Below are 25,852 nucleotides of genomic sequence, written 5' to 3' on the forward strand. Positions count from 1 at the left end.
TTCCTCAGCAACTGATAGGTAGACAGAGATCAGTTCCCCTGTTTCAGTAGCGGCGATGTCTGGTTAATGAAGCCAGGTTTCGTTTCATTTGGTTGAAGGTTTCTTTCGCTTCCTCGGTCCACCTGAATTCCTTTTTGTTTGTGCACCCTTAAAGGGTTTTGAAAAAGTGTCACACCCCGATTTCCACGTGTCTCACCGGTGGGCCCGGTGGGGGATTACCGTGACGTAGTTGGCAACAATATAGTCAAACCACACAATATATATGAATGTACAGCGGAAGCATAAAGATAATTATATTTCAACCATTGTTTGCAATATCAAATGTATTGCGAATAGTCGAAAAGTATCCACAGGGGATCAAATAAAAATATAAGTATTGTTCAACAGACGTAGGCATCTTAAGCTTGCGAGACTCTTTATGATGCTAAGGAGAAATATCCAGCCAATTATGCATAGTACCTGCATTTAGTCTTTTTGGGAAAATACGTCAGTTTACACTGGTAAATACATTCAACCGACACTTTTGAAAAATGTTTATTAAAATTGATTTGAATGCACAAGGCACAAACTCTTTTATAACTTGGGAGAATTATTTAAATTTATAATCTTGTGAACGGATTACATGTTCCTTATGCGTTCAGTAGCCCGGATCAAGTCCGGGTTAAAGATCAATAGACACACCACATCAACTATTTATGCACTGACGAGTGTACGCCTACACTTCGCGCTTAGGTCGTGGCCATTTCGTAAAATGATGCCAGGGATATCCGGGACATGGTCATTAACCCCCCAAAGGCTTTTAAGTAACAAGACTGTTTAAACGAGCCAATCAAATTTATTCAATTACCCACTCAACGGTGGAGAATTTGATGCCCGATCAAGCGGTATACTATATACCGTAACCCAAGCCCGTATAACGGAAAATAAGTTAAAAGTATTTACCTTTGCAAGTATAAATCCTTAATTGAATAAATTGCAAATAGCTTTTACTGGTCTCCTATTCTGGAACGAAGGTTAAAAATAACCTATTAGAATCCTAACGGGTCTTTAATTTAGCCGTAGCTTAGACCGGTTAGTTTCAAAGGATAATTACGGTTTAATCGCGTGAAAGGCAAAAACCGGGAATGGAATGTGATTTGGACCCAACAAGTTTGAATACTCGTTTTATATGGGTTTAATAACCACACTCTGGATTTTGGGGTCAAAACAATATGGTTTGACCCGTTTCGGCTAGTTTATGTAAACTAGTTACATAAGCCGAACCGTGCGCGCAAAAGGCGTAACGGGTAACCGTAAGAGTCCTACACTGGTTTCCTAAGTCAATATGCTTTAAAGAGGTTGTGGTATCAGTAGGATACCTTCCATAGTGCCCGTAACGAGTTTAAATCCATTTTATGCCCCGTAGGGGTATTTCGATCTTTTTAAAGATTATAAAAGAGGTTTCTGAGTTTTACAGGAAATCTGAGTTTCCCGAACAGTTTATACGGTCCAAAGTACTTTATTTATTATTTAAAATCAGTAGCAACTGGAATCAGGTCAAAAGACCTTGTAGAACTCAAGTTATGGCCGAAAAGGGTATATTCGGTATTTACCGAACCGTTGCCATAACCGCAGGTTATGAGCAGGTTAAAAATAATTAAAAATCTTTAAAAATCCCAAAATATTATTTTACATCAGTGTGTAAAAGGTTTGATGTCGAAATCTGGGTTTAGATAGGCGTTATGCTAATTGCGCTATTAAATTACTAAAGTTTCCGTAATTTGCGCTATTTAGCACAACTCCTATTCTGGACCTCGGATTGACATGAAATTTTAGGGACATGCTTAGAAATCAGTAACTAAGGTTATGGTTCTTTCACATGTCCGAAATTCTCGTTTTAAATTAAAAAGGGCGTTACGGTCAACTTTTAAGCATTTAACGGAAATGTGTAAAAGACTCGGATAAACAACGAACCGGTCACAGAGGGTTATACCATCATGTAACCTGGTCCTAAGAGAGTCCTAAGGCATATCTAAATCGTACTTTAACGGGTCAGAACTGAAGTCAATGCAAAAGTCAAAGTTTTGCGACTTTCGGCTCCGAACCGGGTCAAAACAGTAAATGGTCGGATCAAACAAGCTTAGACTAGTTAATATACTTATTATCATGTTTTATGAGTGTCAAAACAGGTTGCATACCATCTACATTACTGATTATGCATGAAATCGCAAAATGGCATTTCTGTTGACTTTTTCTAAGCACGTTTGACTCGACATTCGGACTAGTTAGAGTGGGAATCAGAGGGTGCCCTTTTAGGGGTTTAAAGCCCACATGATTACCAACATATAACTATCTTTGATTCGACAAACCACTGGACCATTTGTGATTTATCGTAAAGTCAATCGTTAATTACGACGGATTGACTTTTAAGCTAAACTAAGCAAAAACTAAGCCACAAAAGGGTAGGCATACTTACAGAAGCTTGGTGCACGACTAAGGATGTTAGAGGAATGCTTTGGAGCTCTAGAGATGAATTAGAAGGCAGGTTTGAGGTGTGTTTCAATTGTGTGCAATGTATGTCCTTTTATAGTGAAATTTCATGCACAAGATCATTACAACTGACCCTACAATGGTTCATGGATCCGTTTGAAGGTACGTACGATCCATGATTCATTCGTTTGAAGGTACGAGCATCATTTAGGGTTGCTATACAGTATATCTACCCCTCATTGACATTTTTAACCCTCGAATTTACATACTTTCAAGGTTTGTCAACTTTAGCCCTCTATTTAGTATTTAATACCACGTGTAAACTCATGACACGTGTCAACACATTATTGGACACAAAATTTCGAGGTGTTACATCCTCACCCCCTTAAAATAAATCTTGACCCGAGATTTACTGAAACAAATAAGGGTATTTTTCTTTCATCGTGGATTCAACCTCCCACGTGAATTCGGGACCTCTACGGGCATCCCATTTGACCTTAACAATAGGTACATGCTTCTTTCGAAGCTTCTTTACCTGTCGATCTTCAATCGACAAAGGTTTTTCCACAAATTTTAAGCTCTCATCTATATGCACATCTGTATGGGGTATTACCAGTGATTCGTCAGCGAAGCACTTTTCAGATTGCAGATGTGGAACACATTGTGAATTCCATTGAGCTCCTCTGGTAAGTTTAACTTATAGGCAACTGACCCGACACGTTCGATAACCTCGAAAGGTCCTATGTATCTCGGGCTTAGTTTGCCTTTCTTACCGAAACGCATCACCCCCTTCCAGGGTGATACTTTAAGTAACACTTTTTCACCTACTTCGAAGTGAAAATCTTTACGCTTTGGATCTGCGTAACTTTTCTGCCTATCTCGGGCAACCTTGAGATGGTCTCGAATCTGGACAATCTTTTCCATCATTTCGAAGACTATCTCTGGTCCTGATAATTGGACATCTCCAACTTCCGCCCAACAAACAGGCGATCTACACTTTCTACCATATAATGCCTCGAAGGGCGCAACCTTAATGCTGGTATGGTAGCTATTGTTGTAGGAGAATTTGATTAATGGTAGGTTCTTATCCCAACTACCACCCAAATCGATGGCACATGTACGTAGCATGTCTTCCAACGTCTGAATAGTACGCTCACTCTGACCGTCTGTCTGAGGATGGTAAGCCGTACTAAAATTCAAACGTGTGCCCAGAGATTGCTGGAAACTTTTCCAGAAATGAGACGTGTATCTAGTATCTCTGTCAGAGATAATAGACACAGGTATGCCATGTAAGGCTACAATCTTATCAACGTATAACTGGGCTAACATGTCGGAGCTATAAGTCTCCTTGATGGGTAAGAAATGTGCTGACTTAGTCAGTCTATCAACTATAACCCATATTGTATCATTTCCTTTCCTCGTCTTGGGTAACTTGGTAATAAAATCCATAGTTACACATTCCCACTTCCATTCTGGAAGTTCAGGCTGTTGTAGCAAGCCTGATGGCTTTTGATGCTCAGCTTTGACTTGCGCACAAGTCAAGCATTTGGCTACATAAGCGGCTACAGACTTTTTCAAGCCTATCCACCAATAATTTGCCTTTAGATCCTGATACATCTTATCAGCTCCAGGGTGAACAGAATATTTGGAACTATGGGCTTCCTGGAGGATAACATCTCGTAGTCCTCCATGAATTAGAACCCATATTCGTCCATTTAATCGTAAAATTCCGTCCTTGCTAAGAGTTAACTGCTCCTCAGTTACTCCTAGCTTTTCTTTAGGATAGTTAGCTTCCAACACAGCTTCTCTCTGTGCAGCTAACAACCTTAATCAAATTATTCTTCACTTCAATGCTCTTGGCATTTATTCGGATGGGTTTCACCCTTTCCTTTCGACTTAAGGCATCAGCGACTACATTCGCCTTGCCGGGATGATATCTGATTTCACAATCATAATCATTTAAAGTCTCCATCCAACGGCGCTGCCTCATATTTAATTCCTTCTGATTAAACAGATGTTGCAGGCTCTTATGATTCGAATAGATCACAAACTTGATACCATACAGATAATGCCTCCACAGTTTTAGTGCGAACACAACGGCACCCAGCTCCAAGTCATGGGTGGTGTAATTCTTCTCATGCACCTTTAACTGTCTCGAAGCATAGGCAATAACCTTGCCTTTCTGCATAAGCACGCATCCCATGCCAGTGTGTGATGCGTCGCAGTAAACTACGAACTCTTCGGTACCTTCAGGCAATGTTAGTACAGGAGCGTTGCTCAACTTTTGCTTCAGAATATCAAAGGACTCTTGCTGCTTAGGGCCCCAAACGAACTTTACTTTCTTCTTGGTCAAGGAAGTTAAGGGCGCAGCAATCCTTGAAAAATTTTCAATGAAACGCCTGTAATATCCTGCTAACCCCAGGAAACTACGAATCTCTGTAGGCGTCTTTGGCTCTTGCCAATTCATGACAGCTTCTACTTTAGAGGGATCCACTTGGATACCACGCTCGCTGACAACATGTCCAAGGAATTGGACTTCTCAAAGCCAGAATTCGCACTTAGAGAATTTGGCATAGAGTTTCTCATGATGCAGGAGTTTGAGAATACAGTGAAGGTGTTTCTCATGGTCAGCTTGGTTCTTTGAGTAGATAAGAATATCGTCGATGAAAACGATGACGAATTTGTCTAGGTACGGCTTGCAAACGCGATTCATGAGATCCATGAACGCAGCCGGTGCATTAGTGAGCCCAAAAGGCATCACTAGGAACTCATAGTGACCATAACGAGTCCTAAATGCGGTTTTATGTACGTCTTCATCTCTGACTTTTAGTTGATGGTAGCCTGACCTCAAGTCAATTTTTGAGAAATAACTTACCCCTTGTAACTGATCGAACAAATCGTCGATCCTCGGCAAAGGATACCTATTCTTTATCGTGACTTTGTTAAGTTCGCGATAATCGATGCACAGACGCATCGATCCGTCCTTCTTCTTGACAAACAGGACAGGTGCTCCCCAGGGAGACGAACTAGGTTTGATGAAACCTTTAGCTAGCAGTTCATCCAGTTGGGTCCTCAACTCCTTCATTTCGGTTGGTGCTAACCTGTAAGGTGCTCGAGCAACAGGTGCTGCTCTAGGGATGATATCGATCCTGAATTCCACTTGCCTATCCGGTGGCAAACCAGGTAGATCTTCAGGGAAAACTTCTGGGTATTCCGAAATGACGGGAATGTCTTCTATCTTTGGTTTAGGCTCATCAAAAATCACCTGTGCCATGTAGATGACACAACCCTTCTTTAGACATTTTGAAGCCTTGAGCATAGTCACTTGCTCAGGCAATCCATATTGGGTATCTCCCCGAATGGTAAGCGATTCACCAGACGGAGTCTTTATCACCACTTGCTTTCTGTTGCAGACGATTTGGGCCTGGTTGTGAGATAACCAGTCCATACCCAATACTATGTCAAAACCGGCCAATTTAAAGGGAAGTAGAGATAGAGGAAAAGAGTGGTTCTTAATGGATATCACACATCCATCTAACACAGTGGAAACGGTTTCTATGGTGCCATCTGCTAGCTCTACCTCATAATTCACATTTAAGGTTTTGACAGGCATATTCAGCAATTTGCAAAATTTATGATCTACGAAATACTTATCAGCGCCTGAATCAAAAAGTACTCTTGCGAAGATATCATTTACAAGAAAAGTACCTGTGATCACGTTATCGTCTAGCACTGCTTCTTTCGCATCCATCCTGAAGACTCTTGCATTGGTCTTCTTGGCCTCTTCAGGCTTCTTGGCGTTTTTAGGGCAGTTGGTTCTAATGTGCCCCTTCTCGTTGCAACTGTAGCAAGTTGCATCCTTTATCTTTTTGCAATCCAAGGTCTTGTGGTCCTTGGACTTGCATATCCCGCAAGCAAATGACTTCGATTGAGTCTGCGAGTTTGATTCGAGTCTACACTTTCCAAAGTGATGTCTCTTGCAATTCTTGCACTTGGGCTTCTCACCAGATTGTTGCCCATCCTTCCTTGACTCAGACCCTCTCTTGTTGTCATCGTTTCCACGGTGCTTCTTGCTCAACCTGCGTGAATTATCATCTTCACGCTTTCTCTTCTCAGCCTCTTTGTTCCTCAGCGATCTTTGTCTGACCGCATCCAGAGTGAGGGACAAAGATATGTCAGCTATAGATCTAAAGGTAGCTGGCCGAGAGGCCTTTACGCTTCCCTTTATCTCGGGGGCTAAACCACCGATAAAACGAGCTATCCTCTTTGGCTCCGGGGTTACCAGATACGGAACCAACCAGGACATTGTGTTGAAGCTCGTGAGGTAAGCTTGACAGTCAAGGTTTGTCATAACCAACGATAGAAAGTCGGATTCGATCTTTTCAACCTCATGTTGAGGGCAGTAATTTTCCTTGATGAGAGAAATGAATTCCTCCCATGTCATGCTGTACAACACAACCTTCCCCGAGGCCTGAACCAGAGATCTCCACCAAGCCAGGGCCTCGCCCTTGAATGATTGTGAAACAAACTTTACCACATCTTTCTCTGCACAACCACTGATGTCCACCACGGTGTCCATCTCGTCTAACCAAGTCATGAAATCTACCGCGCCCTTCTCCCCAGTGAAATCTCGGGGTTTGCATGACACGAAATACTTGTAGGTGCAACCCCTGGCGCGAGATGCATCAGTATACACTTTTTCTGGACGAACACTGTTTTCATTGGATGAGTGGTTATCATCGTCCTTTTTAGGCTTAGACGGGGGTTGCTGTGAGATTTTGAGTGGGTTTTTGGCTTTGAGTGTGGTTTAGATATGGTTCTGCTCCGGGACTCAGTGTACTCTTCGTATTGTCGATCCAAGGCTGCCTTAACAGCACCGTCGACAAGAGCTTTCAATTCCGCGCCTGTCAAATGAACTTGGGCGTTATCGTATTCATCTTCTTTCGAATGACTATTCACCTCATTTGGATCAGCCATAGTAACTTGAATCTGCTACAGAAGATAACGAAAAAGTTGTATTTAGGAGTTTATTATGGAATTGTCTTTTATGGCAATTCATCAACCATGGTAAACAGAGACCATATCTGGTTAATTTGTTACTCACTTTTTATTTAGGATTTGAATATAACTTATCCTAATTACAAACAATATTGTTAGTGGCATAAAAGCCTAGTCACGAGGACGTTTTATAACATTAGCCGGGATTACAGAGAATCAAGGCATGAAGGTTTGAACCGTAGTCCTTTTACCTTTTCTGACAGGGAGTCATAGACTACCACTGCCTTTTGTCTTATATGACAATAATTATGGCCCGTAGGCACTACATCACTAATGGATGTTTAATAAGTTTGGCCCGTAGGCACTACATCACTAATGGATGTTTAATAAGTTTGGCCCGTAGGCATTACATCACTAATGGATGTTTAATAAGTTTGGCCCGTAGGCACTACATCACTAATGGATGTTTAATAAATGATCATCTTTATTGACGATTTAACCCATGATTTATAAATCATTAATTTGGGCTTTGGAATCCTTAAAAGGATTCTTATATAAGAATGACGCGTGCGATTTTAACGAATCACATCTGCCATGAACGTTAACATGATTACAGAGCTTAACAGGAAATCTGAATCTTTTAATCAGGTCTTACCATCTTGGCCGGGTCTTATAATGATACCTGGCTAGGTTTCACTCTTAAGATTCTTTATTTAGGCAGATTTAAATTTAAAAGGAATGATTTTTGATTTATTTCATATATAATAACAAAATGAAATTCATAACATAACATTCCATTACTTATAGTAATGATTACACGCTGCCCTAAACGGCACTTTTAAATAAGTAAGTACCTACGCAGAGGTTTATAGAAAAACAAGTCCACACAGGGACCAAATACAAGATAGATGTCCGCGCAGGGACTAAAAGATAAGTCCACGCAGGGACTGAAATGCAATTGTCCACGTAGGGACTAAACACGATAAATGTCCACGCAGGGACTAAATTGTACTAGTAAATACAACAATACATAAGGAGACTAATGATCTCGTTTCTTCCTCCCTTTTAGTAGGTTTGCTAGGCCCTTGAGGAATCCACGATTACTCTTACGTTCTTGTTCGAAGTCTCGTTCCACACGGTTTAAACGGTGGAGTATTTCTTCTTGCTCCAGAGGAGAAAAACGTGGCAACTGTGACGGTTGCTGCACCGGAGGTCTAGGAGGTATTGGATACCCATGAGCTGAGTAATCTGGTCTCCAAGAGGTTCCATGGAGGGCATTGTAATTAGCCGCTACCACGTATGGATCGACATCATAGTTATAGTTGTAGTGCGTGTGAGTCGGCTGCTCAAACGGATTGTATGCGGTGGAACCGCCATATGCTGGTATCGGATTATCATATCCGAATGGTGGCGGAGGTGGTGCAACTGGTGCAGAATTCACCTCTGCAGGGTGACCCGAAGGTTCCCCTAATTGTGGTTCTTCAGGCACTGACGGAAAGTGACTCGCACTCGAGTGGCGAGGGGTGCTGAAATGGAATTCCCCTCCTCGGGTGGACATCCGTGCGCCTGATCTTCTACGCCTTGGCGGATCTGGAATTACTGGTTGAACCGGTGGCGGTGGTGGTGGCGTAACTGGCACGAACCGCGAATCCACAGAAGGATCCTGTTGTTGCTGTTGATCATGAGGCGAGAAGTGATGAGATGGTGTGAAGTACCAATTACATTGGTCAAACCTCGCCTGGTAACTGTCGGGACCTTGATAGGGCATTCCATGGAAGGATGACCCATCAGAGATCTCGATTGGATGATTGGGAGTACCCTGTGCAGGCTCGACGGGATATGAATCCTCGTCCATGTCCACTGCATTATCTTCAGAAAAGTGATCCTCTGGTCCTAAAGGGTTATACCCTATTGGCTCTTGGACATAATCAGCCGGGTTAAACTCTCCTATGAAGAAAGGTGAAGGATCGCCATAAGAACGGTGTGAAGCAGATCGCTGAAGAGGTATGAACGATGGTTGAGGGTTATTGGGGTCATTTTCTGAGTTTGGTCCAAAAGAATGACGGTATGAAGGTGTTGAACTATGCGAGGTAGAATGTCTTGCAGGTTCAAAGAGGTTCCTTCTTCGCCTCTGTGGTTCCTCACTTCTTGTACTGGAAGGAGCTCGCATGTTCGAAGGACCAGCCTCGTGATCATTGTGAGTGATCGGCCCTTTGCCTCTTCCTCCTCTTCCTCTTCTAATTGCTGGTGGCATATTTCCTGCTTTCAAAACTTTAAATCACAATAAACAATAAAAAGACAAACTGGAATAACAATTCGAATTTGTCCTATGTTCTTGTCTAGACTCAAGTATGTGCAATTGTGTCATTGAGATTAAACACATAAGGATAGTGTTCAACTCACTCAATGTTGGTTCTGATACCAACCTGTCACACTCCGATTTCCACGTGTCTCACCGGTGGGCCCGGTAGGGGATTACCGTGACGTAGTTGGCAACAATATAGTCAAACCACACAATATATATGAATGCACAGCGGAAGCATAAAGATAATTATATTTCAACCATTGTTTGCAATATCAAATGTATTGCGAATAGTCGAAAAGTATCCACAGGGGATCAAATAAAAATATAAGTATTGTTCAACAGACGTAGGCATCTTAAGCTTGCGAGACTCTTTATGATGCTAAGGAGAAATATCCAGCCAATTACGCATAGTACCTGCATTTAGTCTTTTTGGGAAAATACGTCAGTTTACACTGGTAAATACATTCAACCGACACTTTTGAAAAATGTTTATTAAAATTGATTTGAATGCACAAGGCACAAACTCTTTTATAACTTGGGAGAATTATTTAAATTTATAATCTTGTGAACGGATTACATGTTCCTTATGCGTTCAGTAGCCCGGATCAAGTCCGGGTTAAAGATCAATAGACACACCACATCAACTATTTATGCACTGACGAGTGTACGCCTACACTTCGCGCTTAGGTCGTGGCCATTTCGTAAAATGATGCCAGGGATATCCGGGACATGGTCATTAACCCCCCAAAGGCTTTTAAGTAACAAGACTGTTTAAACGAGCCGATCAAATTTATTCAATTACCCACTCAACGGTGGAGAATTTGATGCCCGATCAAGCGGTATATTATATACCGTAACCCAAGCCCGTATAACGGAAAATAAGTTAAAAGTATTTACCTTTGCAAGTATAAATCCTTAATTGAATAAATTGCAAATAGCTTTTACTGGTCTCCTATTCTAGAACGAAGGTTAAAAATAACCTATTAGAATCCTAACGGGTCTTTAATTTAGCCGTAGCTTAGACCGGTTAGTTTCAAAGGATAATTACGGTTTAATCGCGTGAAAGGCGAAAACTGGGAATGGAATGTGATTTGGACCCAACAAGTTTGAATACTCGTTTTATATGGGTTTAATAACCACACTCTGGATTTTGGGGTCAAAACAATATGGTTTGACCCGTTTCGGCTAGTTTATGTAAACTAGTTACATAAGCCGAACCGTGCGCGCAAAAGGCGTAACGGGTAACCGTAAGAGTCCTACACTGGTTTCCTAAGTCAATATGCTTTAAAGAGGTTGTGGTATCAGTAGGATACCTTCCATAATGCCCGTAACGAGTTTAAATCCATTTTATGCCCCGTAGGGGTATTTCGGTCTTTTTAAAGATTATAAAAGAGGTTTCTGAGTTCTACAGGAAATCTGAGTTTCCCGAACAGTTTATACGGTCCAAAGTACTTTATTTATTATTTAAAATCAGTAGCAACTGGAATCGGGTCAAAAGACCTTGTAGAACTCAAGTTATGGCCGAAAAGGGTATATTCGGTATTTACCGAACCGTTGCCATAACCGCAGGTTATGAGCAGGTTAAAAATAATTAAAAATCTTTAAAAATCCCAAAATATTATTTTACATCAGTGTGTAAAAGGTTTGATGTCGAAATCTGGGTTTAGATAGGCGTTATGCTAATTGCGCTATTAAATTACTAAAGTTTCCGTAATTTACGCTGTTTAGCATAACTCCTATTCTGGACCTCGGATTGACGTGAAATTTTAGGGACATGCTTAGAAATCAGTAACTAAGGTTATGGTTCTTTCACATGTCCGAAATTCTCGTTTTAAATTAAAAAGGGCGTTACGGTCAACTTTTAAGCATTTAACGGAAATGTGTAAAAGACTCGGACAAACAACGAACCGGTCACAGAGGGTTATACCATCATGTAACCTGGTCCTAAGAGAGTCCTAAGGCATATCTAAATCATACTTTAACGGGTCAGAACTGAAGTCAATGCAAAAGTCAAAGTTTTGCGACTTTCGGCTCCGAACCGGGTCAAAACAGTAAATGGTCGGATCAAACAAGCTTAGACTAGTTAATATACTTATTATCATGTTTTATGAGTGTCAAAACAGGTTGCATACCATCTACATTACTGATTATGCATGAAATCGCAAAATGGCATTTCTGTTGACTTTTTCTAAGCACGTTTGACTCGACATTCGGACTAGTTAGAGTGGGAATCAGAGGGTGCCCTTTTAGGGGTTTAAAGCCCACATGATTACCAACATATAACTATCTTTGATTCGACAAACCACTGGACCATTTGTGATTTATCGTAAAGTCAATCTTTAATTACGATGGATTGACTTTTAAGCTAAACTAAGCAAAAACTAAGCCACAAAAGGGTAGGCATACTTACAGAAGCTTGGTGCACGACTAAGGATGTTAGAGGAATGCTTTGGAGCTCCAGAGATGAATTAGAAGGCAGGTTTGAGGTGTGTTTCAATTGTGTGCAATGTATGTCCTTTTATAGTGAAATTTCATGAACAAGATCATTACAACTGACCCTACAATGGTTCATGGATGATCAACAGGTGTCCCTGGGTGCTAGGGGGCATGTAGAGGGCGCCCATGCTTCAATTAATGCATCAATGATCGTTCACAAGCTCAAACATTGAATCTGTCCAAGTTTACTGCATCTGGGGTCCTTACGCGGCCCGCTTTAGGATTCAAGCAACTCACACGCGGGCCGCTGACGTGATGTCGTGGGTCACGCAAATTTAATCCCTAAACAACTGTAGTTAGCGGTAGTAGGGTATCGAACTCAGGGAGTATGTGGAAAATGTGTTGATTGTGTAGCTTTGTATTTATACTAAAATTAAACTAAATTGCAGAAATTTAAAATTCAAGATTGTGGATTGTTGTTTTGGAAAACTAATTTAAGAACTAATTCAAATCAAAGTAGGTTGTAAACAATTAGGAGAGAACAGTGATCACCCTAGGTTTCAGTTTCTTCGAACAGTTGTGTGCAATTTCACTAGAAAGAGTTACATAGACATAACTCGTGTATGTGTGATTGAAGTGATAAAAGGGAACAAAGTACTCGGATTAGATAATGCGAGGTTGTTTCCCGATGACCTATTAACCAATAACCAACCCTAACCCTTCCCGTGATATCTCGGTTGCCAACGGCACCAAGAACGTACGATCAAGACTAGAAATTGTGATATAGATTAACGCACTACAAACAATCAAACATACACCATGACATTCAAGCAACGCAAAATATCATTCTAGAAATGCAGAAATTAACACACAAAAGTCTTAGAAACATTCACCTAGGATGATCACCGAAGAGTTTAGCCGGACATGGCTCGGTGAATCATCATCAACATTAATCTAGTGTTCATACGAATTAAAAACACAAACCGAATGTTTAGAATTGTTCACAAAGCAACCCAATACTCCAAATTCGCCTCCCAAGTCTCCAAGAACCGTCAATGATGAGATAATACCAAAAGACACACCAAAAAACGAGTATATTGTGGCAGTTACACTTTTCACGTTCAGGCACCACCGTAAATTACGGCTCCACCGTAATTTACGGTGGTCATCAAAGTGTTACGGTGAGTCAAGCCTGGTTTACGGTGCAAGAATCAACAAAAATCATGTCTACCGTAAATTACGGTAGGACCGTAATTTACGGTACTCAGCAGCCTTGTCTCCTTTGTTTCGTCTTGTGTTCTTCTCTCGACCCGTTTCCACCAACGCATTCATGAGCTGCCTTTTATCCATCTCTTATCTCCTAATTCGCACCTGAAACATAAGCATCGTAGTTATCTAATCCAAGATAATTACACGGCTAAATGGAGGATTATTTCATGTTTTAACATACTTAAGGGTTGTCCAAAGGACCACCCGTCACATCCCCACACTTAACCGTTGCTTGTCCCAAGCAACTCATCAACATAATTTCGAAACAAGTGATCAAATCAGCCAAACAAATCATGCAATTTCTTTACCAACCCCCTTTTTAATGCCCCAAGCAATACACCCCTCACAATTTCTCTCCTCTCGGCTACAAGTGGAAACTAGCAAAGATAAGCTAGACACACACTAGGCAAACGGGTGGTTGCGCAATCATAAGCTTGTACCTGAATCAACTATCCTCCTATAACGGGTCAAACATGAATGCAAATCAAAAGGGGCTTAAAGGTTGTAATGTGGCTAGGTGTATGGGTAGGAAATGGAATATATATGAGTAGCGAAAATTCGACCCGGTCTTTTTATTACAACTACCAAAAACAACTAACAATGCATACTACTATATACAAGACAATGAAACCTTCTTTTTTTTTTTTTCTTTTTTTTTTTTCTTTTCATATTTTTTTTTTCATTTTTTTTTCAATCACACAATACGATAATACACTAACCATGACTATTTCAAACTCATAAACTACTAATTATATCACTAATGCTATAAGACCGGGTCGAATGTGGGTACATTTTCAAGTAAGTAGCTAGGGGAAACAAATGATAGGCTTTAGGCACAAAATTGGGCAACTAAATGACCAAACCCCCGCCCCTCTCACTACCATGCTCATATATATAACTTATGAGGTCCAACCCCCCAAATCCCACACTCACTCACACAACCGACGAGGCTACCTAATGCCCTTATCCTTTCTACATTCATGTCTAACAAAGATTCAAATTGCATTCAAGCACAAGTTCTAACGCACCCCCACCCGTAGCCACTCTCATCAAAGATTATTTATATACACGTGTGGCTACAACTCTTACCAAGAATGAAAAGGGTAATAAGGGTTGCCGGTGTATTGACTTGGGGATAAATTGGGGCGACAAGATTTCACATTGTTTTGCTCGGCTTAAAATTTTTTCAAAAATCTTCAAAAAAAATTCCCCCCATCCCCACACTTGGGATACATTGTCCCCAATGTATGGCTTAGGAGGTTTTGATCACTACTTCAATCAACATCCACAAGAAGCTTCTCATCTCAAACCCCAAATTTCTTTTTTTTTTTTATATTTTTTTATGTTTTTCATTTTAAACACAACACCACCAACCAACCAAACCCAACAATCAATCATATGATCAATCACCACCCATCCTCCCACCATAATCAACATAAACCAACAAATATATACAAACTATACAAGAGAGAGAATACCACCTGATCAATAATAACGCGGTCCTGGGGGCCCAAAGATGGACGACATCATATCGTTCCATTCTCCAAACCCGAACGAGCCGCTACTGCTTCCCTCTTGTTGTTGTTGTCCCTCTTGCTGTCGTGGATCGAGCCACTGGGAATGGTGGAGCTGTGGGGTTGCATACGAAACGCTGCCATCATATGGTGGCAATGAGGCATAATCCACATGTTGTGGATCCTTAACCACCGGCCTCCCAGCATGCCAGTCCGCATGCATCCGCCTCATCTGATCATCGTGATATCGGTTATTCATTTCCACCTCCTGCGAATATGTGTGGGTCCGGTGCCACGATTCATTGCGGTCGAAGCTATGTTTAAGCGCCCGCTCAATACTAGCGCTATTCCGCGTGCCTTGATCAAATAACGACCTCTCCGGACCCGACCAAGTATCAAAGATGGCCGCCGGCGGGCGTTGGCTCTCGATCACCTCCTGCATTGAACCACTATAAGCCCACCCCGGCTCATATGGTTGCTGCGCATAGTCGTAAAATGTGCCACCATGACCACCATGAAAAGCCCCAAAACCAACATTTGCACCACCCGTTGGCTCGTCTGCGTAATCATCATCCCCACTCGGAATTAACTCTTCATCGCTTTCAGGTTCATCCGGTTCTCCCGGTAACAACTCCCTTGCACCTAATTTCAACGCCCTCCACCGTTGACCCTCCGATTTCAGCTTGTGATAACGTTCAGACGAAGTGTATGTCCAAACGTTTCCCAACCTATCCAAAGTAAAAGGCAAGTGCCTTTTCGTTAAACCGCGGTCTTCAGATGTGAGTGCCTTCTGCTGTTTCATTAAGCCCGTTATGATGCGGCAGTACGGAACAATGTCTCTCCCGTATTTGTTCCGGCATATCCACAAATGGTGCATAATCAGGTAGCGTATTGGAAACCGTGGGGACCCGTGCATCAGTGAATACAGAACAGGTATCTCTGGAAACCTCACCTGTTCTTTATCCCCTCTCCTTGGGATGACATTAAGTAAACAGATCGTATGCAAGAGCTTGGCTTCTATCTTCAGATTTTTTCGGTATAACACGCCACCATACCTACCGGGAAAAAACAAATCAGCCAACATACTGTTCCATGTCACGTGCTTCTCGGGTTTGAGCAATAAATCATCAAGCGTGGGAATCATGTACTCCCTAGTTGGAAGGCTATCATATTTTCCCAACTTCTTCAACGTATCGAATGACATTTCAACTGGTACCCCATGTACCGTCCCAACCAACTTCATTTGTGATGGCCTGTGGAAGTTGTGACATTTAAGCGTTGCCATCCACTCCTGAATCTCAGTCAAAAACAAATTGCTCTTATCCTTATCCCAACACTTGAGTGCTCCTTCCCAACCCAAAGCACGGAACTTGTCATACACCCCGAACTGGCCCAACTGAGGCTCATCAACATCTCTTTCACAGATGAATGCGGCCGCTTTATTCTTTAACTTGTTCATGCAGTCGTTATACAGAGTTGGCTGCCAAATTTCGGGTTGGTCATCCAACGACCCCGAATTCCACACCGGTTTATCACTTGGGTCTAACTGCATCTCTTCCTCTTCCTCGCTTTCACTAACCCTACCAAGATATTGCCTCTTCTTCGATGGCTGCTCCTTCTCCTTGCCCTTGCCTCTTGACGAGGATGAACTTGACCCCGGCTTTTCCTTTGTTTTTGCCATTTCCTACACACATGAAGAAACAACAAAACAACACAAAAATTAACATTCTCTTCACAAATCATCCCCACACTTGCTTGTTGCCATGGTTGTAGATGTTAGTGAACCCAAAATGTATCAAGGATTTTTCAAAAATTGGGCATGGTGTCTCTACAATGTAGAACATCCCAAAAGTTCACTACTTTAACCATAATTCCTACATCTACAACCATCAACCATGTTCAATAACAATTCCATACTCATATCCTAGCAACAAGCAAGTGGGCAAGAGCATATAACCTAAATCACCTTGTTTTTCACAATGCATCTCCATAATATAGTAAAATAAGTGTTCATACCTTGTTTCAAGATGAGAGGATGCTTGTGAAACTAAAAATCCCAAAACCCCCAAATTATCTCAACCTAGGGTTTCAAACTTCGACCCCAAAACCGCGTTTTCTCTGGAATTCCTCCTCACAATCACGAAGCTTGGGAAAAATTAGTCGATTTAGACCAAAACCTCACTTGATTTGGACAAAGATTGAGGATTTTATGAAGAAAAGAAGGTGGAAGAAGAAGAAGGAGGATGTGGGTCTTAGAGAAGAAGAAGTTGGTGAAAAGTGAGGAATGAATAAGTGGCTAGGGTTAATACACGTGAAATCCTGTTTGTTTTCGTTTTTTTTTTTTTTTTATGTATATGCAGAATCCCAACCGACGGAGACAGATTCATCGCGTACCGTAATTTACGGTCTCACCGTAAATTACGGTGAGACCTGGATGTCAAATATTCACCGTAATTCAGGCTGTTTCCACCGTAAACTCCAACCATTTTTTTCACCACCGTAAATTACGGCAATACCGTAATTTACGGTAACCTGCAGGCCTCAATTTTCACCGTAACACAGAGGGTTTTCACCATAAAACTCAAAAAATTTTTAACAACCACCGTAAATTACGGCTCCACCGTAATTTACGGTGAACACTGGGCATGTGCATTTTGGTAAAACTTGGAATTTATGTGACCAAATTTTTTAGATTTTTTAAATTTTTTCGATTTTTTTATGTTTTTTAATTATTTCAAAAACTTGGAAAAATCACCCTACCCCCTCAAAAATCCCGTGTTGTCCTCAACACGATGTAAGAGCAATTCGCGACCCGAATTTCCCCACACTTGTTTCGAACACGGACTTCGAAAAACTATGGCAATTGTGCAAAAATACAAAACAAAACAAAATGAAACTACTATGTACACTACCACCAAACCTGGGCCTCTTAAGATTGTTCCTCCTCAACCGGGCGTAGGATGTAGCCCGCTTTGTCAAGCTCCAAGTTATTGATGTCATTTCCTTCCAAGTACGGCTTCAAGCGGTGACCGTTCACCGTTTGTTGTTTCAACGTTTGCTCATCTTGGATGTCCACATCACCAAATTGCCCAACTCGTCGAATAACATACGGACCCATCCATTTACTTTTAAGCTTGCCCGCAAACATTTTCAACCGTGAGTTGTACAACCAAACCTTCTGACCCACTTCGAACGTTTTCTTGCGTAACTTCGCATCATGTACTTTCTTTAGCTTATCCTTATAAGCCGATGCGCATTCGTACGCCTCATCTCGAATTTCTTCTATCTCACTCAATTGTAATTTCCGCAACTTACCTGCCTCGTCGTAATCCGCATTAACTGTCTTGATCGCCCAATGCGCCCGATGCGCCAACTCCATAGGTAAATGACAACCCTTACCATACACCATCCGGTAAGGTGTTGTGCCAATCGGAGTCTTGTAGGCCGTACGGTACGCCCACAAAGCATCATCCAACTTGCTCGACCAATCCTTTCGGTCCGTTCTTACCGTTTTCATGAGGATCTCCTTGATTTGCCGATTGGACACTTCGACTTGTCCACTCGTTTGCGGATGGTAAGGTGTTGCGACTCGATGATTCACGCTATACCTCTTCAACAATTTTCCGAAGTTAAAATTTTTGAAATGTGAACCACCGTCGCTTATAATGACCCGCGGAATTCCGAAGCGCGAGAAGATGTTGGATTGAACAAATTTACAAACAACCGAATGGTCGTTTGTTCGCGTTGCAATGGCCTCAATCCACTTCGAGACATAATCTACTGCCACAAGAATATAAAGGAAGCCATTCGAATTCGGAAACGGACCCATGAAATCTATTCCCCATACATCAAATATCTCTACAACCAAGATTGGTTGTAGTGGCATCTCGTCCCTCTTCGATATGCTACCCATCTTTTGGCAGTTTACACAATTCCGGGCGAACTCAATTGCATCCTTGAAAATAGTGGGCCAATAAAACCCACAAGATAGTACCCGATAACCCGTTTTATGTCCACTAAAATGACCCCCGCAAGCGGACGAATGGGCGTGCGTTAAAATTTCCAACACTTCCGTCTCAGGCACACACCTCCGAATAACTTGATCCGGTCCGATCTTGAAGAGATCCGGCTCATCCCAAATATATTGCCTCACTTGGACCATGAATTGTTGACGACGCTTTTTGGTCCAATGGGTCGGAATGGCACCCGTGGCTAAGTAGTTAACATAGTGAGCGTACCACGGGGCAACAAAAATGGACACGGCTAACAGTTGCTCGTCGGGGAAACTTTCATTGATTTCACTTACATCATCGGTCCCCTCTACCGGAATCCTAGACAAATGATCCGCGACTACATTCTCGCTTCCTTTCTTGTCTCGGATCTCTAGATCAAATTCTTGCAACAATAAAACCCACCGAATCAAACGCGGCTTCGCATCCTTTTTCTCCATTAAATACCGAACCGCACTATGATCGGAATAAACTACTACCTTGCTTCCCCAAATATACGAGCGAAACTTATCCAAAGCGTACACCACCGCTAGTAATTCCTTCTCGGTTGTGGTGTAGTTAAGTTGCGCTTCGGATAAAGTTTTGCTTGCATAGTAGATAACCACCGGCTTCTTGTCAACCCGTTGACCCAAAACTGCACCAATAGTGGTATCGCTTGCATCACACATTATCTCGAACGGCTTTGACCAATCAGGTGGTTGCAAGATAGGCGCCTTGACCAAATGTTCCTTCAAAACAGTAAACGCTTGCATACATTCATTAGTAAAGTCAAACGGGACATCTTTTAATAACAAATTGCATAAGGGTTTGGTGATAACACTAAAACCCTTAATGAAACGTCGATAAAAACCCGCGTGTCCCAAGAATGACCGTACACCCTTAACATTTTTAGGAGGTGGCAACGATGAAATTACCCGTATCTTTGCCTTATCCACCTCCATCCCCCTTTCCGAAATCACGTGTCCCAACACAATGCCCTCTTGCACCATGAAGTGACTTTTCTCCCAACTTAGCACCAAATTTTTCTCAACGCACCTTTTTAAAACCTTTTGCAATTCGTTGAGGCAAGCATCAAAAGTAGTGCCAAAAATGGAAAAATCATCCATGAACACTTCGAGCGACTCTCCAACCATGTCCGAGAAAATACTCATCATACATCGTTGAAAAGTTGCCGGAGCATTACACAACCCAAACGGCATTCGCCTAAAGGCAAAAGTGCCGTATGGGCATGTGAAGGTGGTCTTGTGTTGGTCATCCGGGTGTATGGCAATTTGATTATAACCCGAATACCCATCTAAGAAGCAATAATATTTTTGACCCGACAATTTTTCAATAATTTGGTCAATAAAAGGTAGCGGGAAATGGTCCTTAGAAGTGGCGGCATTCAGTTTTCGGTAGTCAATACACACCCGCCATCCGGTAACCGGTCGGGTGGCAATTTGTTCACCACTTTCGTCCTTGACTACTTGAATGCCGGCCTTCTTAGGCACAACTTGGGTGGGACTCACCCAAGCACTATCCGAAATCGGATAGATGATTCCCGCATCCAACCATTTAATTACCTCCTTTTTTACTACCTCCCTTAGGTTCGGGTTCAACCGCCTTTGAGCTTCTCGTGTCGGTTTGGCATCCTCGGTTGTGATAATTTTGTGCATGACGATAGATGGACTAATTCCTTTAAGATCGGCAATCGTCCATCCAATAGCACCCTTGTTTGCTTTTAACACCTCCATCAAGGCTTGCTCTTGTGCCACTTCCAAATTAGAGGCAATAATGACCGGCAAAGTATCATTATCCCCTAAAAATACATACTTCAAGTGGCCGGGCAAGTCCTTGAGCTCTAACTTTGGTGGTTCCTCCAACGATGGTTTTGTACCCGAATCGATTTCCACCGGTAGACCCTCGAATTGATGGGTCCATGGTGGTCTACCTTCTTTCATCGCCATAACATCTTGTGCCTCCTCTTCAACCCGTAGTGCATAAGCATGTACCTGTTCAGAAAAGTCACACAGGCAAATATCCAAACCATCCTCCTCATACTCATGCGGGTTGCATCCATCTACTATGTCTGCCATAAAACACTCATCAACACCGTTAGCATTAGAATTGTTAGTAAAAACATTCAAACGCATTTTTCGATTTCCGAATGCCATATCAACCGTACCAAATCTACAATCGATAATAGCATGTGCGGTGCTTAAAAATGGCCGACCCAAAATTATGTTCTGTTGTTGTTTAGGGTCCGCCGATGAGTAGTCCAAAACCAAAAAGTCCACCGGGTAGTAAAACTCATCAATTTTAACAATAACATTTTGAACCATACCCCGGGGCAACTTATGAGACAAATCGGCCAAAACAACCGTCGTCTCCACCCTTGCTAATGGACCAAAGTCATATTGGTCGTATAATCCCCCCGGTAAAATGCTAACTCCGGCTCCAAGATCTAGCAATGCCTTAGCCATTTGAAAATTACCAACTTGTACATTAATCAATGGCGTGCCTGGATCTTGGAGCTTAGGAGGAAGCTCCCCATTCAACACCGCACTCACTTGCCCGGTCAAATCTACCCGCTTAGGCACTTTTTTCTTGTTTTGCCTCTTTTGTGTGCATAATTCTTTTAAGAATTTTGCATAAGCGGGAACTTGTTTTATTGCATCAAGAAGTGGGAGATTTATTTTAACTTGTTTGAACATATCCCACATTTCCTCTTTTTGAGGACCCCTTGACACAATAACATTTTTCTTTCCCGGGTCAAGTAAAGCCGATGGGAATGGCACTTGACTCAGTTCACCCTCAATCTTTTCACATTCATTCTTTTCACTTTCACCCAACCCCGGTTTTTTAATAGTTATTTCTTTTGGTTTAACCGGTGAAGGTTCATCATCACTTTCCATTCCCGTGATGTCCTCAACCACCCCCTCGACCAATTCGGGTGACAAATTGGCCTTAAACTCTTTCCCACTTCTTAACACACTAACATGGTTAATATTAACATTACCTCGTGACGAACCGTGTGAAGGGTTTACCTTTGTGTCGCTTGGAAGTTGACCCTTACCTCTCTTTAGTTCCGCCACATCGGTTGCTAATTGCCCCATTTGAGTCGTTAGTGACTGGATGCTTTTATCGCGAACCTCATCTTTTTGCATCCGCACTTCATCAAGTTGATTTCGCTTTTGCATTTCCAATTGCATGCTTTTAAGCATCTCCATCACCTCATTTCCACCCGAAGATCCCCTTTGATCTTGACCCGTTTGGTATTGTTTTTGATACCCTTGATTATTTCCGCCCCGGTACCCACCTTGGTTATTATAAGATGGCCGTGAACCAAAATTACCTTGGCTACCTTGAAAATTTGGGTTCGCTTGATTTGATGGGTTCCCATATCTAAAGTTCGGGTGATTCCTCAACCCGGGGTGGTAGGTATTAGAATTCATGTTATTGTAGTTCCTACCACCTCCTCCTTGGCCTTGACCTTGGACCGCATGAACTTCCTCATATTGCCCTTCCAACATTCCTTGGCAATTTTCAGCCGCGTGACCTATTTCATTACACAAAGCACACACATCATAAATTTGATTAGTAGTTTGAACATTACCTTCATCTATGGCATGCACTTGTGGTCGGTTAGTTGTCGGTCGAGCTCTCCTCGAAGCTTGGGCTTTCCTTTTTGATGTAGTTGCCATACTCTCCAAAAACTCCCAATCTTCATTCTCATAATTCGTTCCAAATGTCCCTCCGGTGATAGACATTAAATCCCGTGCATCTTCGGCACTTAACCCCTCATGAAAAGCGTTCATTAACTCCCATAACTCAATCCCATGATGAGGGCAGTTTTTAATCATCATGTTAAAACGCTCAAACGCCTCATGGAACATCTCACCGTGTTGTTGTTGAAAGCTTCTCAACCCCTTCCGCGCATCATTGGTCTTTTGGGCGGTGTAGAATTCATCCAAAAAGGTTTGTTGCATCTCCCCCATGTATATATTGATGCCGAAGGCAAAGTGTAGAACCACTTCTTTGCCTTATCCTCCAAAGAAAACTGAAATAAGACTAACTTGACTTCATCGGCCGAAAAACCTTGACTCCCAAAAGTATTGCAAATTGAGTCATAGGCCTCTAGATGGAAATACGGCTCCTCCGTTGCTAACCCTTTATACTTCGGTAAACTTTGCAACGAGTTTGTTCTTACTTCAAAAGTTCTCCCTTGGTTGTTGTGAGGGATAACCACCGGTGAGGGGTTTTGAGTAATGATTGGCCTGAAATGTGCCTCTATTCCCCTTGCTTGTTCTCTAAGATGTCTTCGTGGCACACCATACCTACCTCTCGGAATAATCGGCCCATTCGGTCTTGGTACTTGCCCTTGTGGTCGCATCGGTGGGCGCTGAGGCGGTCTTTGAAATGGTTGTTGGTGTACATGTTGTGGCCGGACCTGTTGCAATGGAATCGGTTGTGGCATTGGTGGCCCTTGTGGTCTTGGCCGAATATGTTGTGGTATAAGTTGTTGATGTTGCATTCCACCAACACTCGCCATCCCTTGAGATTGACTCTGAACATACCCAAAATCCCCTTGATCACCATAATCTCCATAACCATACCCATCATCTTCATACCCCTCAAAGTCTTCAAATCCCTCATCATAATCACCCCCTTGCATTCCCGAGGTTTGCCCAAATGGAATGTTTGAATACTGAAAACCCGATTGTTGTGGTCTAAAGGATGGGGTAGTATGCACAATAGTTGAATTGGGTGCAATTGTGAAGGTAGATGATGATTGACCCGTAGTTGGGGGAAAGAAGTGAGATAATGGTGGGATTGTGGTGGATGGATCGTAAGTGATGGTAGGCTCATTTTGAGTGGTGATTGGTTGAGTGGAATTGGTTGGTGTAAATCCAGCGGTGGTATTAGGTAATGTAGTGTTTGGTGATGGTTGGGTGGAAGTAGGTATAAAGGATGAGGTTGTTTGACTGGTTGTAAGTGGAATCTGAGAATCAGCCATGATGTTTCTCGGTGTAATGGGTGAAGTAGGTGAACCAATAATTTTGTTTTCTCGCACTAAAACTCGATTTTGTCGTAGCGTTCTTTCAATTTCCGGATCAAACGATAGCGGTGATGACCTGTGAGAGCCTCTAGTATGCATACACCTCAAGTACCTGCACACTAAACACAACCAGCGTAAACCCGAAAATAACAAACAAAACTATGAAATTAACACACGTTGCGCACTACTCCCCGGCAACGGCGCCAAAATTTGACGTGATGTCGTGGGTCACGCAAATTTAATCCCTAAACAACTGTAGTTAGCGGTAGTAGGGTATCGAACTCAGGGAGTATGTGGAAAATGTGTTGATTGTGTAGCTTTGTATTTATACTAAAATTAAACTAAATTGCAGAAATTTAAAATTCAAGATTGTGGATTGTTGTTTTGGAAAACTAATTTAAGAACTAATTCAAATCAAAGTAGGTTGTAAACAATTAGGAGAGAACAGTGATCACCCTAGGTTTCAGTTTCTTCGAACAGTTGTGTGCAATTTCACTAGAAAGAGTTACATAGACATAACTCGTGTATGTGTGATTGAAGTGATAAAAGGGAACAAAGTACTCGGATTAGATAATGCGAGGTTGTTTCCCGATGACCTATTAACCAATAACCAACCCTAACCCTTCCCGTGATATCTCGGTTGCCAACGGCACCAAGAACGTACGATCAAGACTAGAAATTGTGATATAGATTAACGCACTACAAACAATCAAACATACACCATGACATTCAAGCAACGCAAAATATCATTCTAGAAATGCAGAAATTAACACACAAAAGTCTTAGAAACATTCACCTAGGATGATCACCGAAGAGTTTAGCCGGACATGGCTCGGTGAATCATCATCAACATTAATCTAGTGTTCATACGAATTAAAAACACAAACCGAATGTTTACAATTGTTCACAAAGCAACCCAATACTCCAAATTCGCCTCCCAAGTCTCCAAGAACCGTCAATGATGAGATAATACCAAAAGACACACCAAAAAACGAGTATATGTGGCAGTTACACTTTTCACGTTCAGGCACCACCGTAAATTACGGCTCCACCGTAATTTACGGTGGTCATCAAAGTGTTACGGTGAGTCAAGCCTGGTTTACGGTGCAAGAATCAACAAAAATCATGTCTACCGTAAATTACGGTAGGACCGTAATTTACGGTACTCAGCAGCCTTGTCTCCTTTGTTTCGTCTTGTGTTCTTCTCTCGACCCGTTTCCACCAACGCATTCATGAGCTGCCTTTTATCCATCTCTTATCTCCTAATTCGCACCTGAAACATAAGCATCGTAGTTATCTAATCCAAGATAATTACACGGCTAAATGGAGGATTATTTCATGTTTTAACATACTTAAGGGTTGTCCAAAGGACCACCCGTCAGCCGCCTGAATCCATAAGTCAGTAAACGAATCTTCAACTGGCGCGCGGCCCGCATCTAGATGGTTTCACTCACGCGGCCCGCATTGGACTTGTTTTTCAAGATTTTCATATCTTTTGTAATGATTAACCTGACCTTTCGGTTTTGAAGGGGTAACTTTGCGATTTGGCCCTCGATTATTTACAATTAAGGGCCTCGTGACTTTTACCCGCATTGTTAAGTCCCCGGTTAGTTTAATTACTATCCGAAAAGCCTTAACTTTTATTGTTGACGCTTTTAACCCCTCGCATACGAATTTGATCATAACTTTCTCGTTTTAAAACGGAACTTCGCGAAATTTATATCGTATATTCTAGTGAGTGTATTTTACTGTTACAAAGCCTGGGGTTCGTCAAAGGGTCACTCAGAGGTATAAATTAAACATGTTGACACAA

The 25,852-nt window shown here is 42.0% G+C and overlaps 1 non-coding gene across 1 annotated transcript; it reads left to right on the forward strand.

The window, feature by feature from the left end:
- Positions 1-22,814: 22,814 nt before the first annotated feature.
- LOC118487009 lies at positions 22,815-22,920 on the forward strand. Its single transcript, XR_004880176.1, has one exon. It is a non-coding gene; the product is annotated as a small nucleolar RNA R71 (small nucleolar RNA).
- Positions 22,921-25,852: the final 2,932 nt, after the last annotated feature.

The sequence above is a fragment of the Helianthus annuus genome, chromosome 14, assembly GCF_002127325.2.
Source record: "Helianthus annuus cultivar XRQ/B chromosome 14, HanXRQr2.0-SUNRISE, whole genome shotgun sequence".
NCBI lineage: Eukaryota > Viridiplantae > Streptophyta > Magnoliopsida > Asterales > Asteraceae > Helianthus > Helianthus annuus.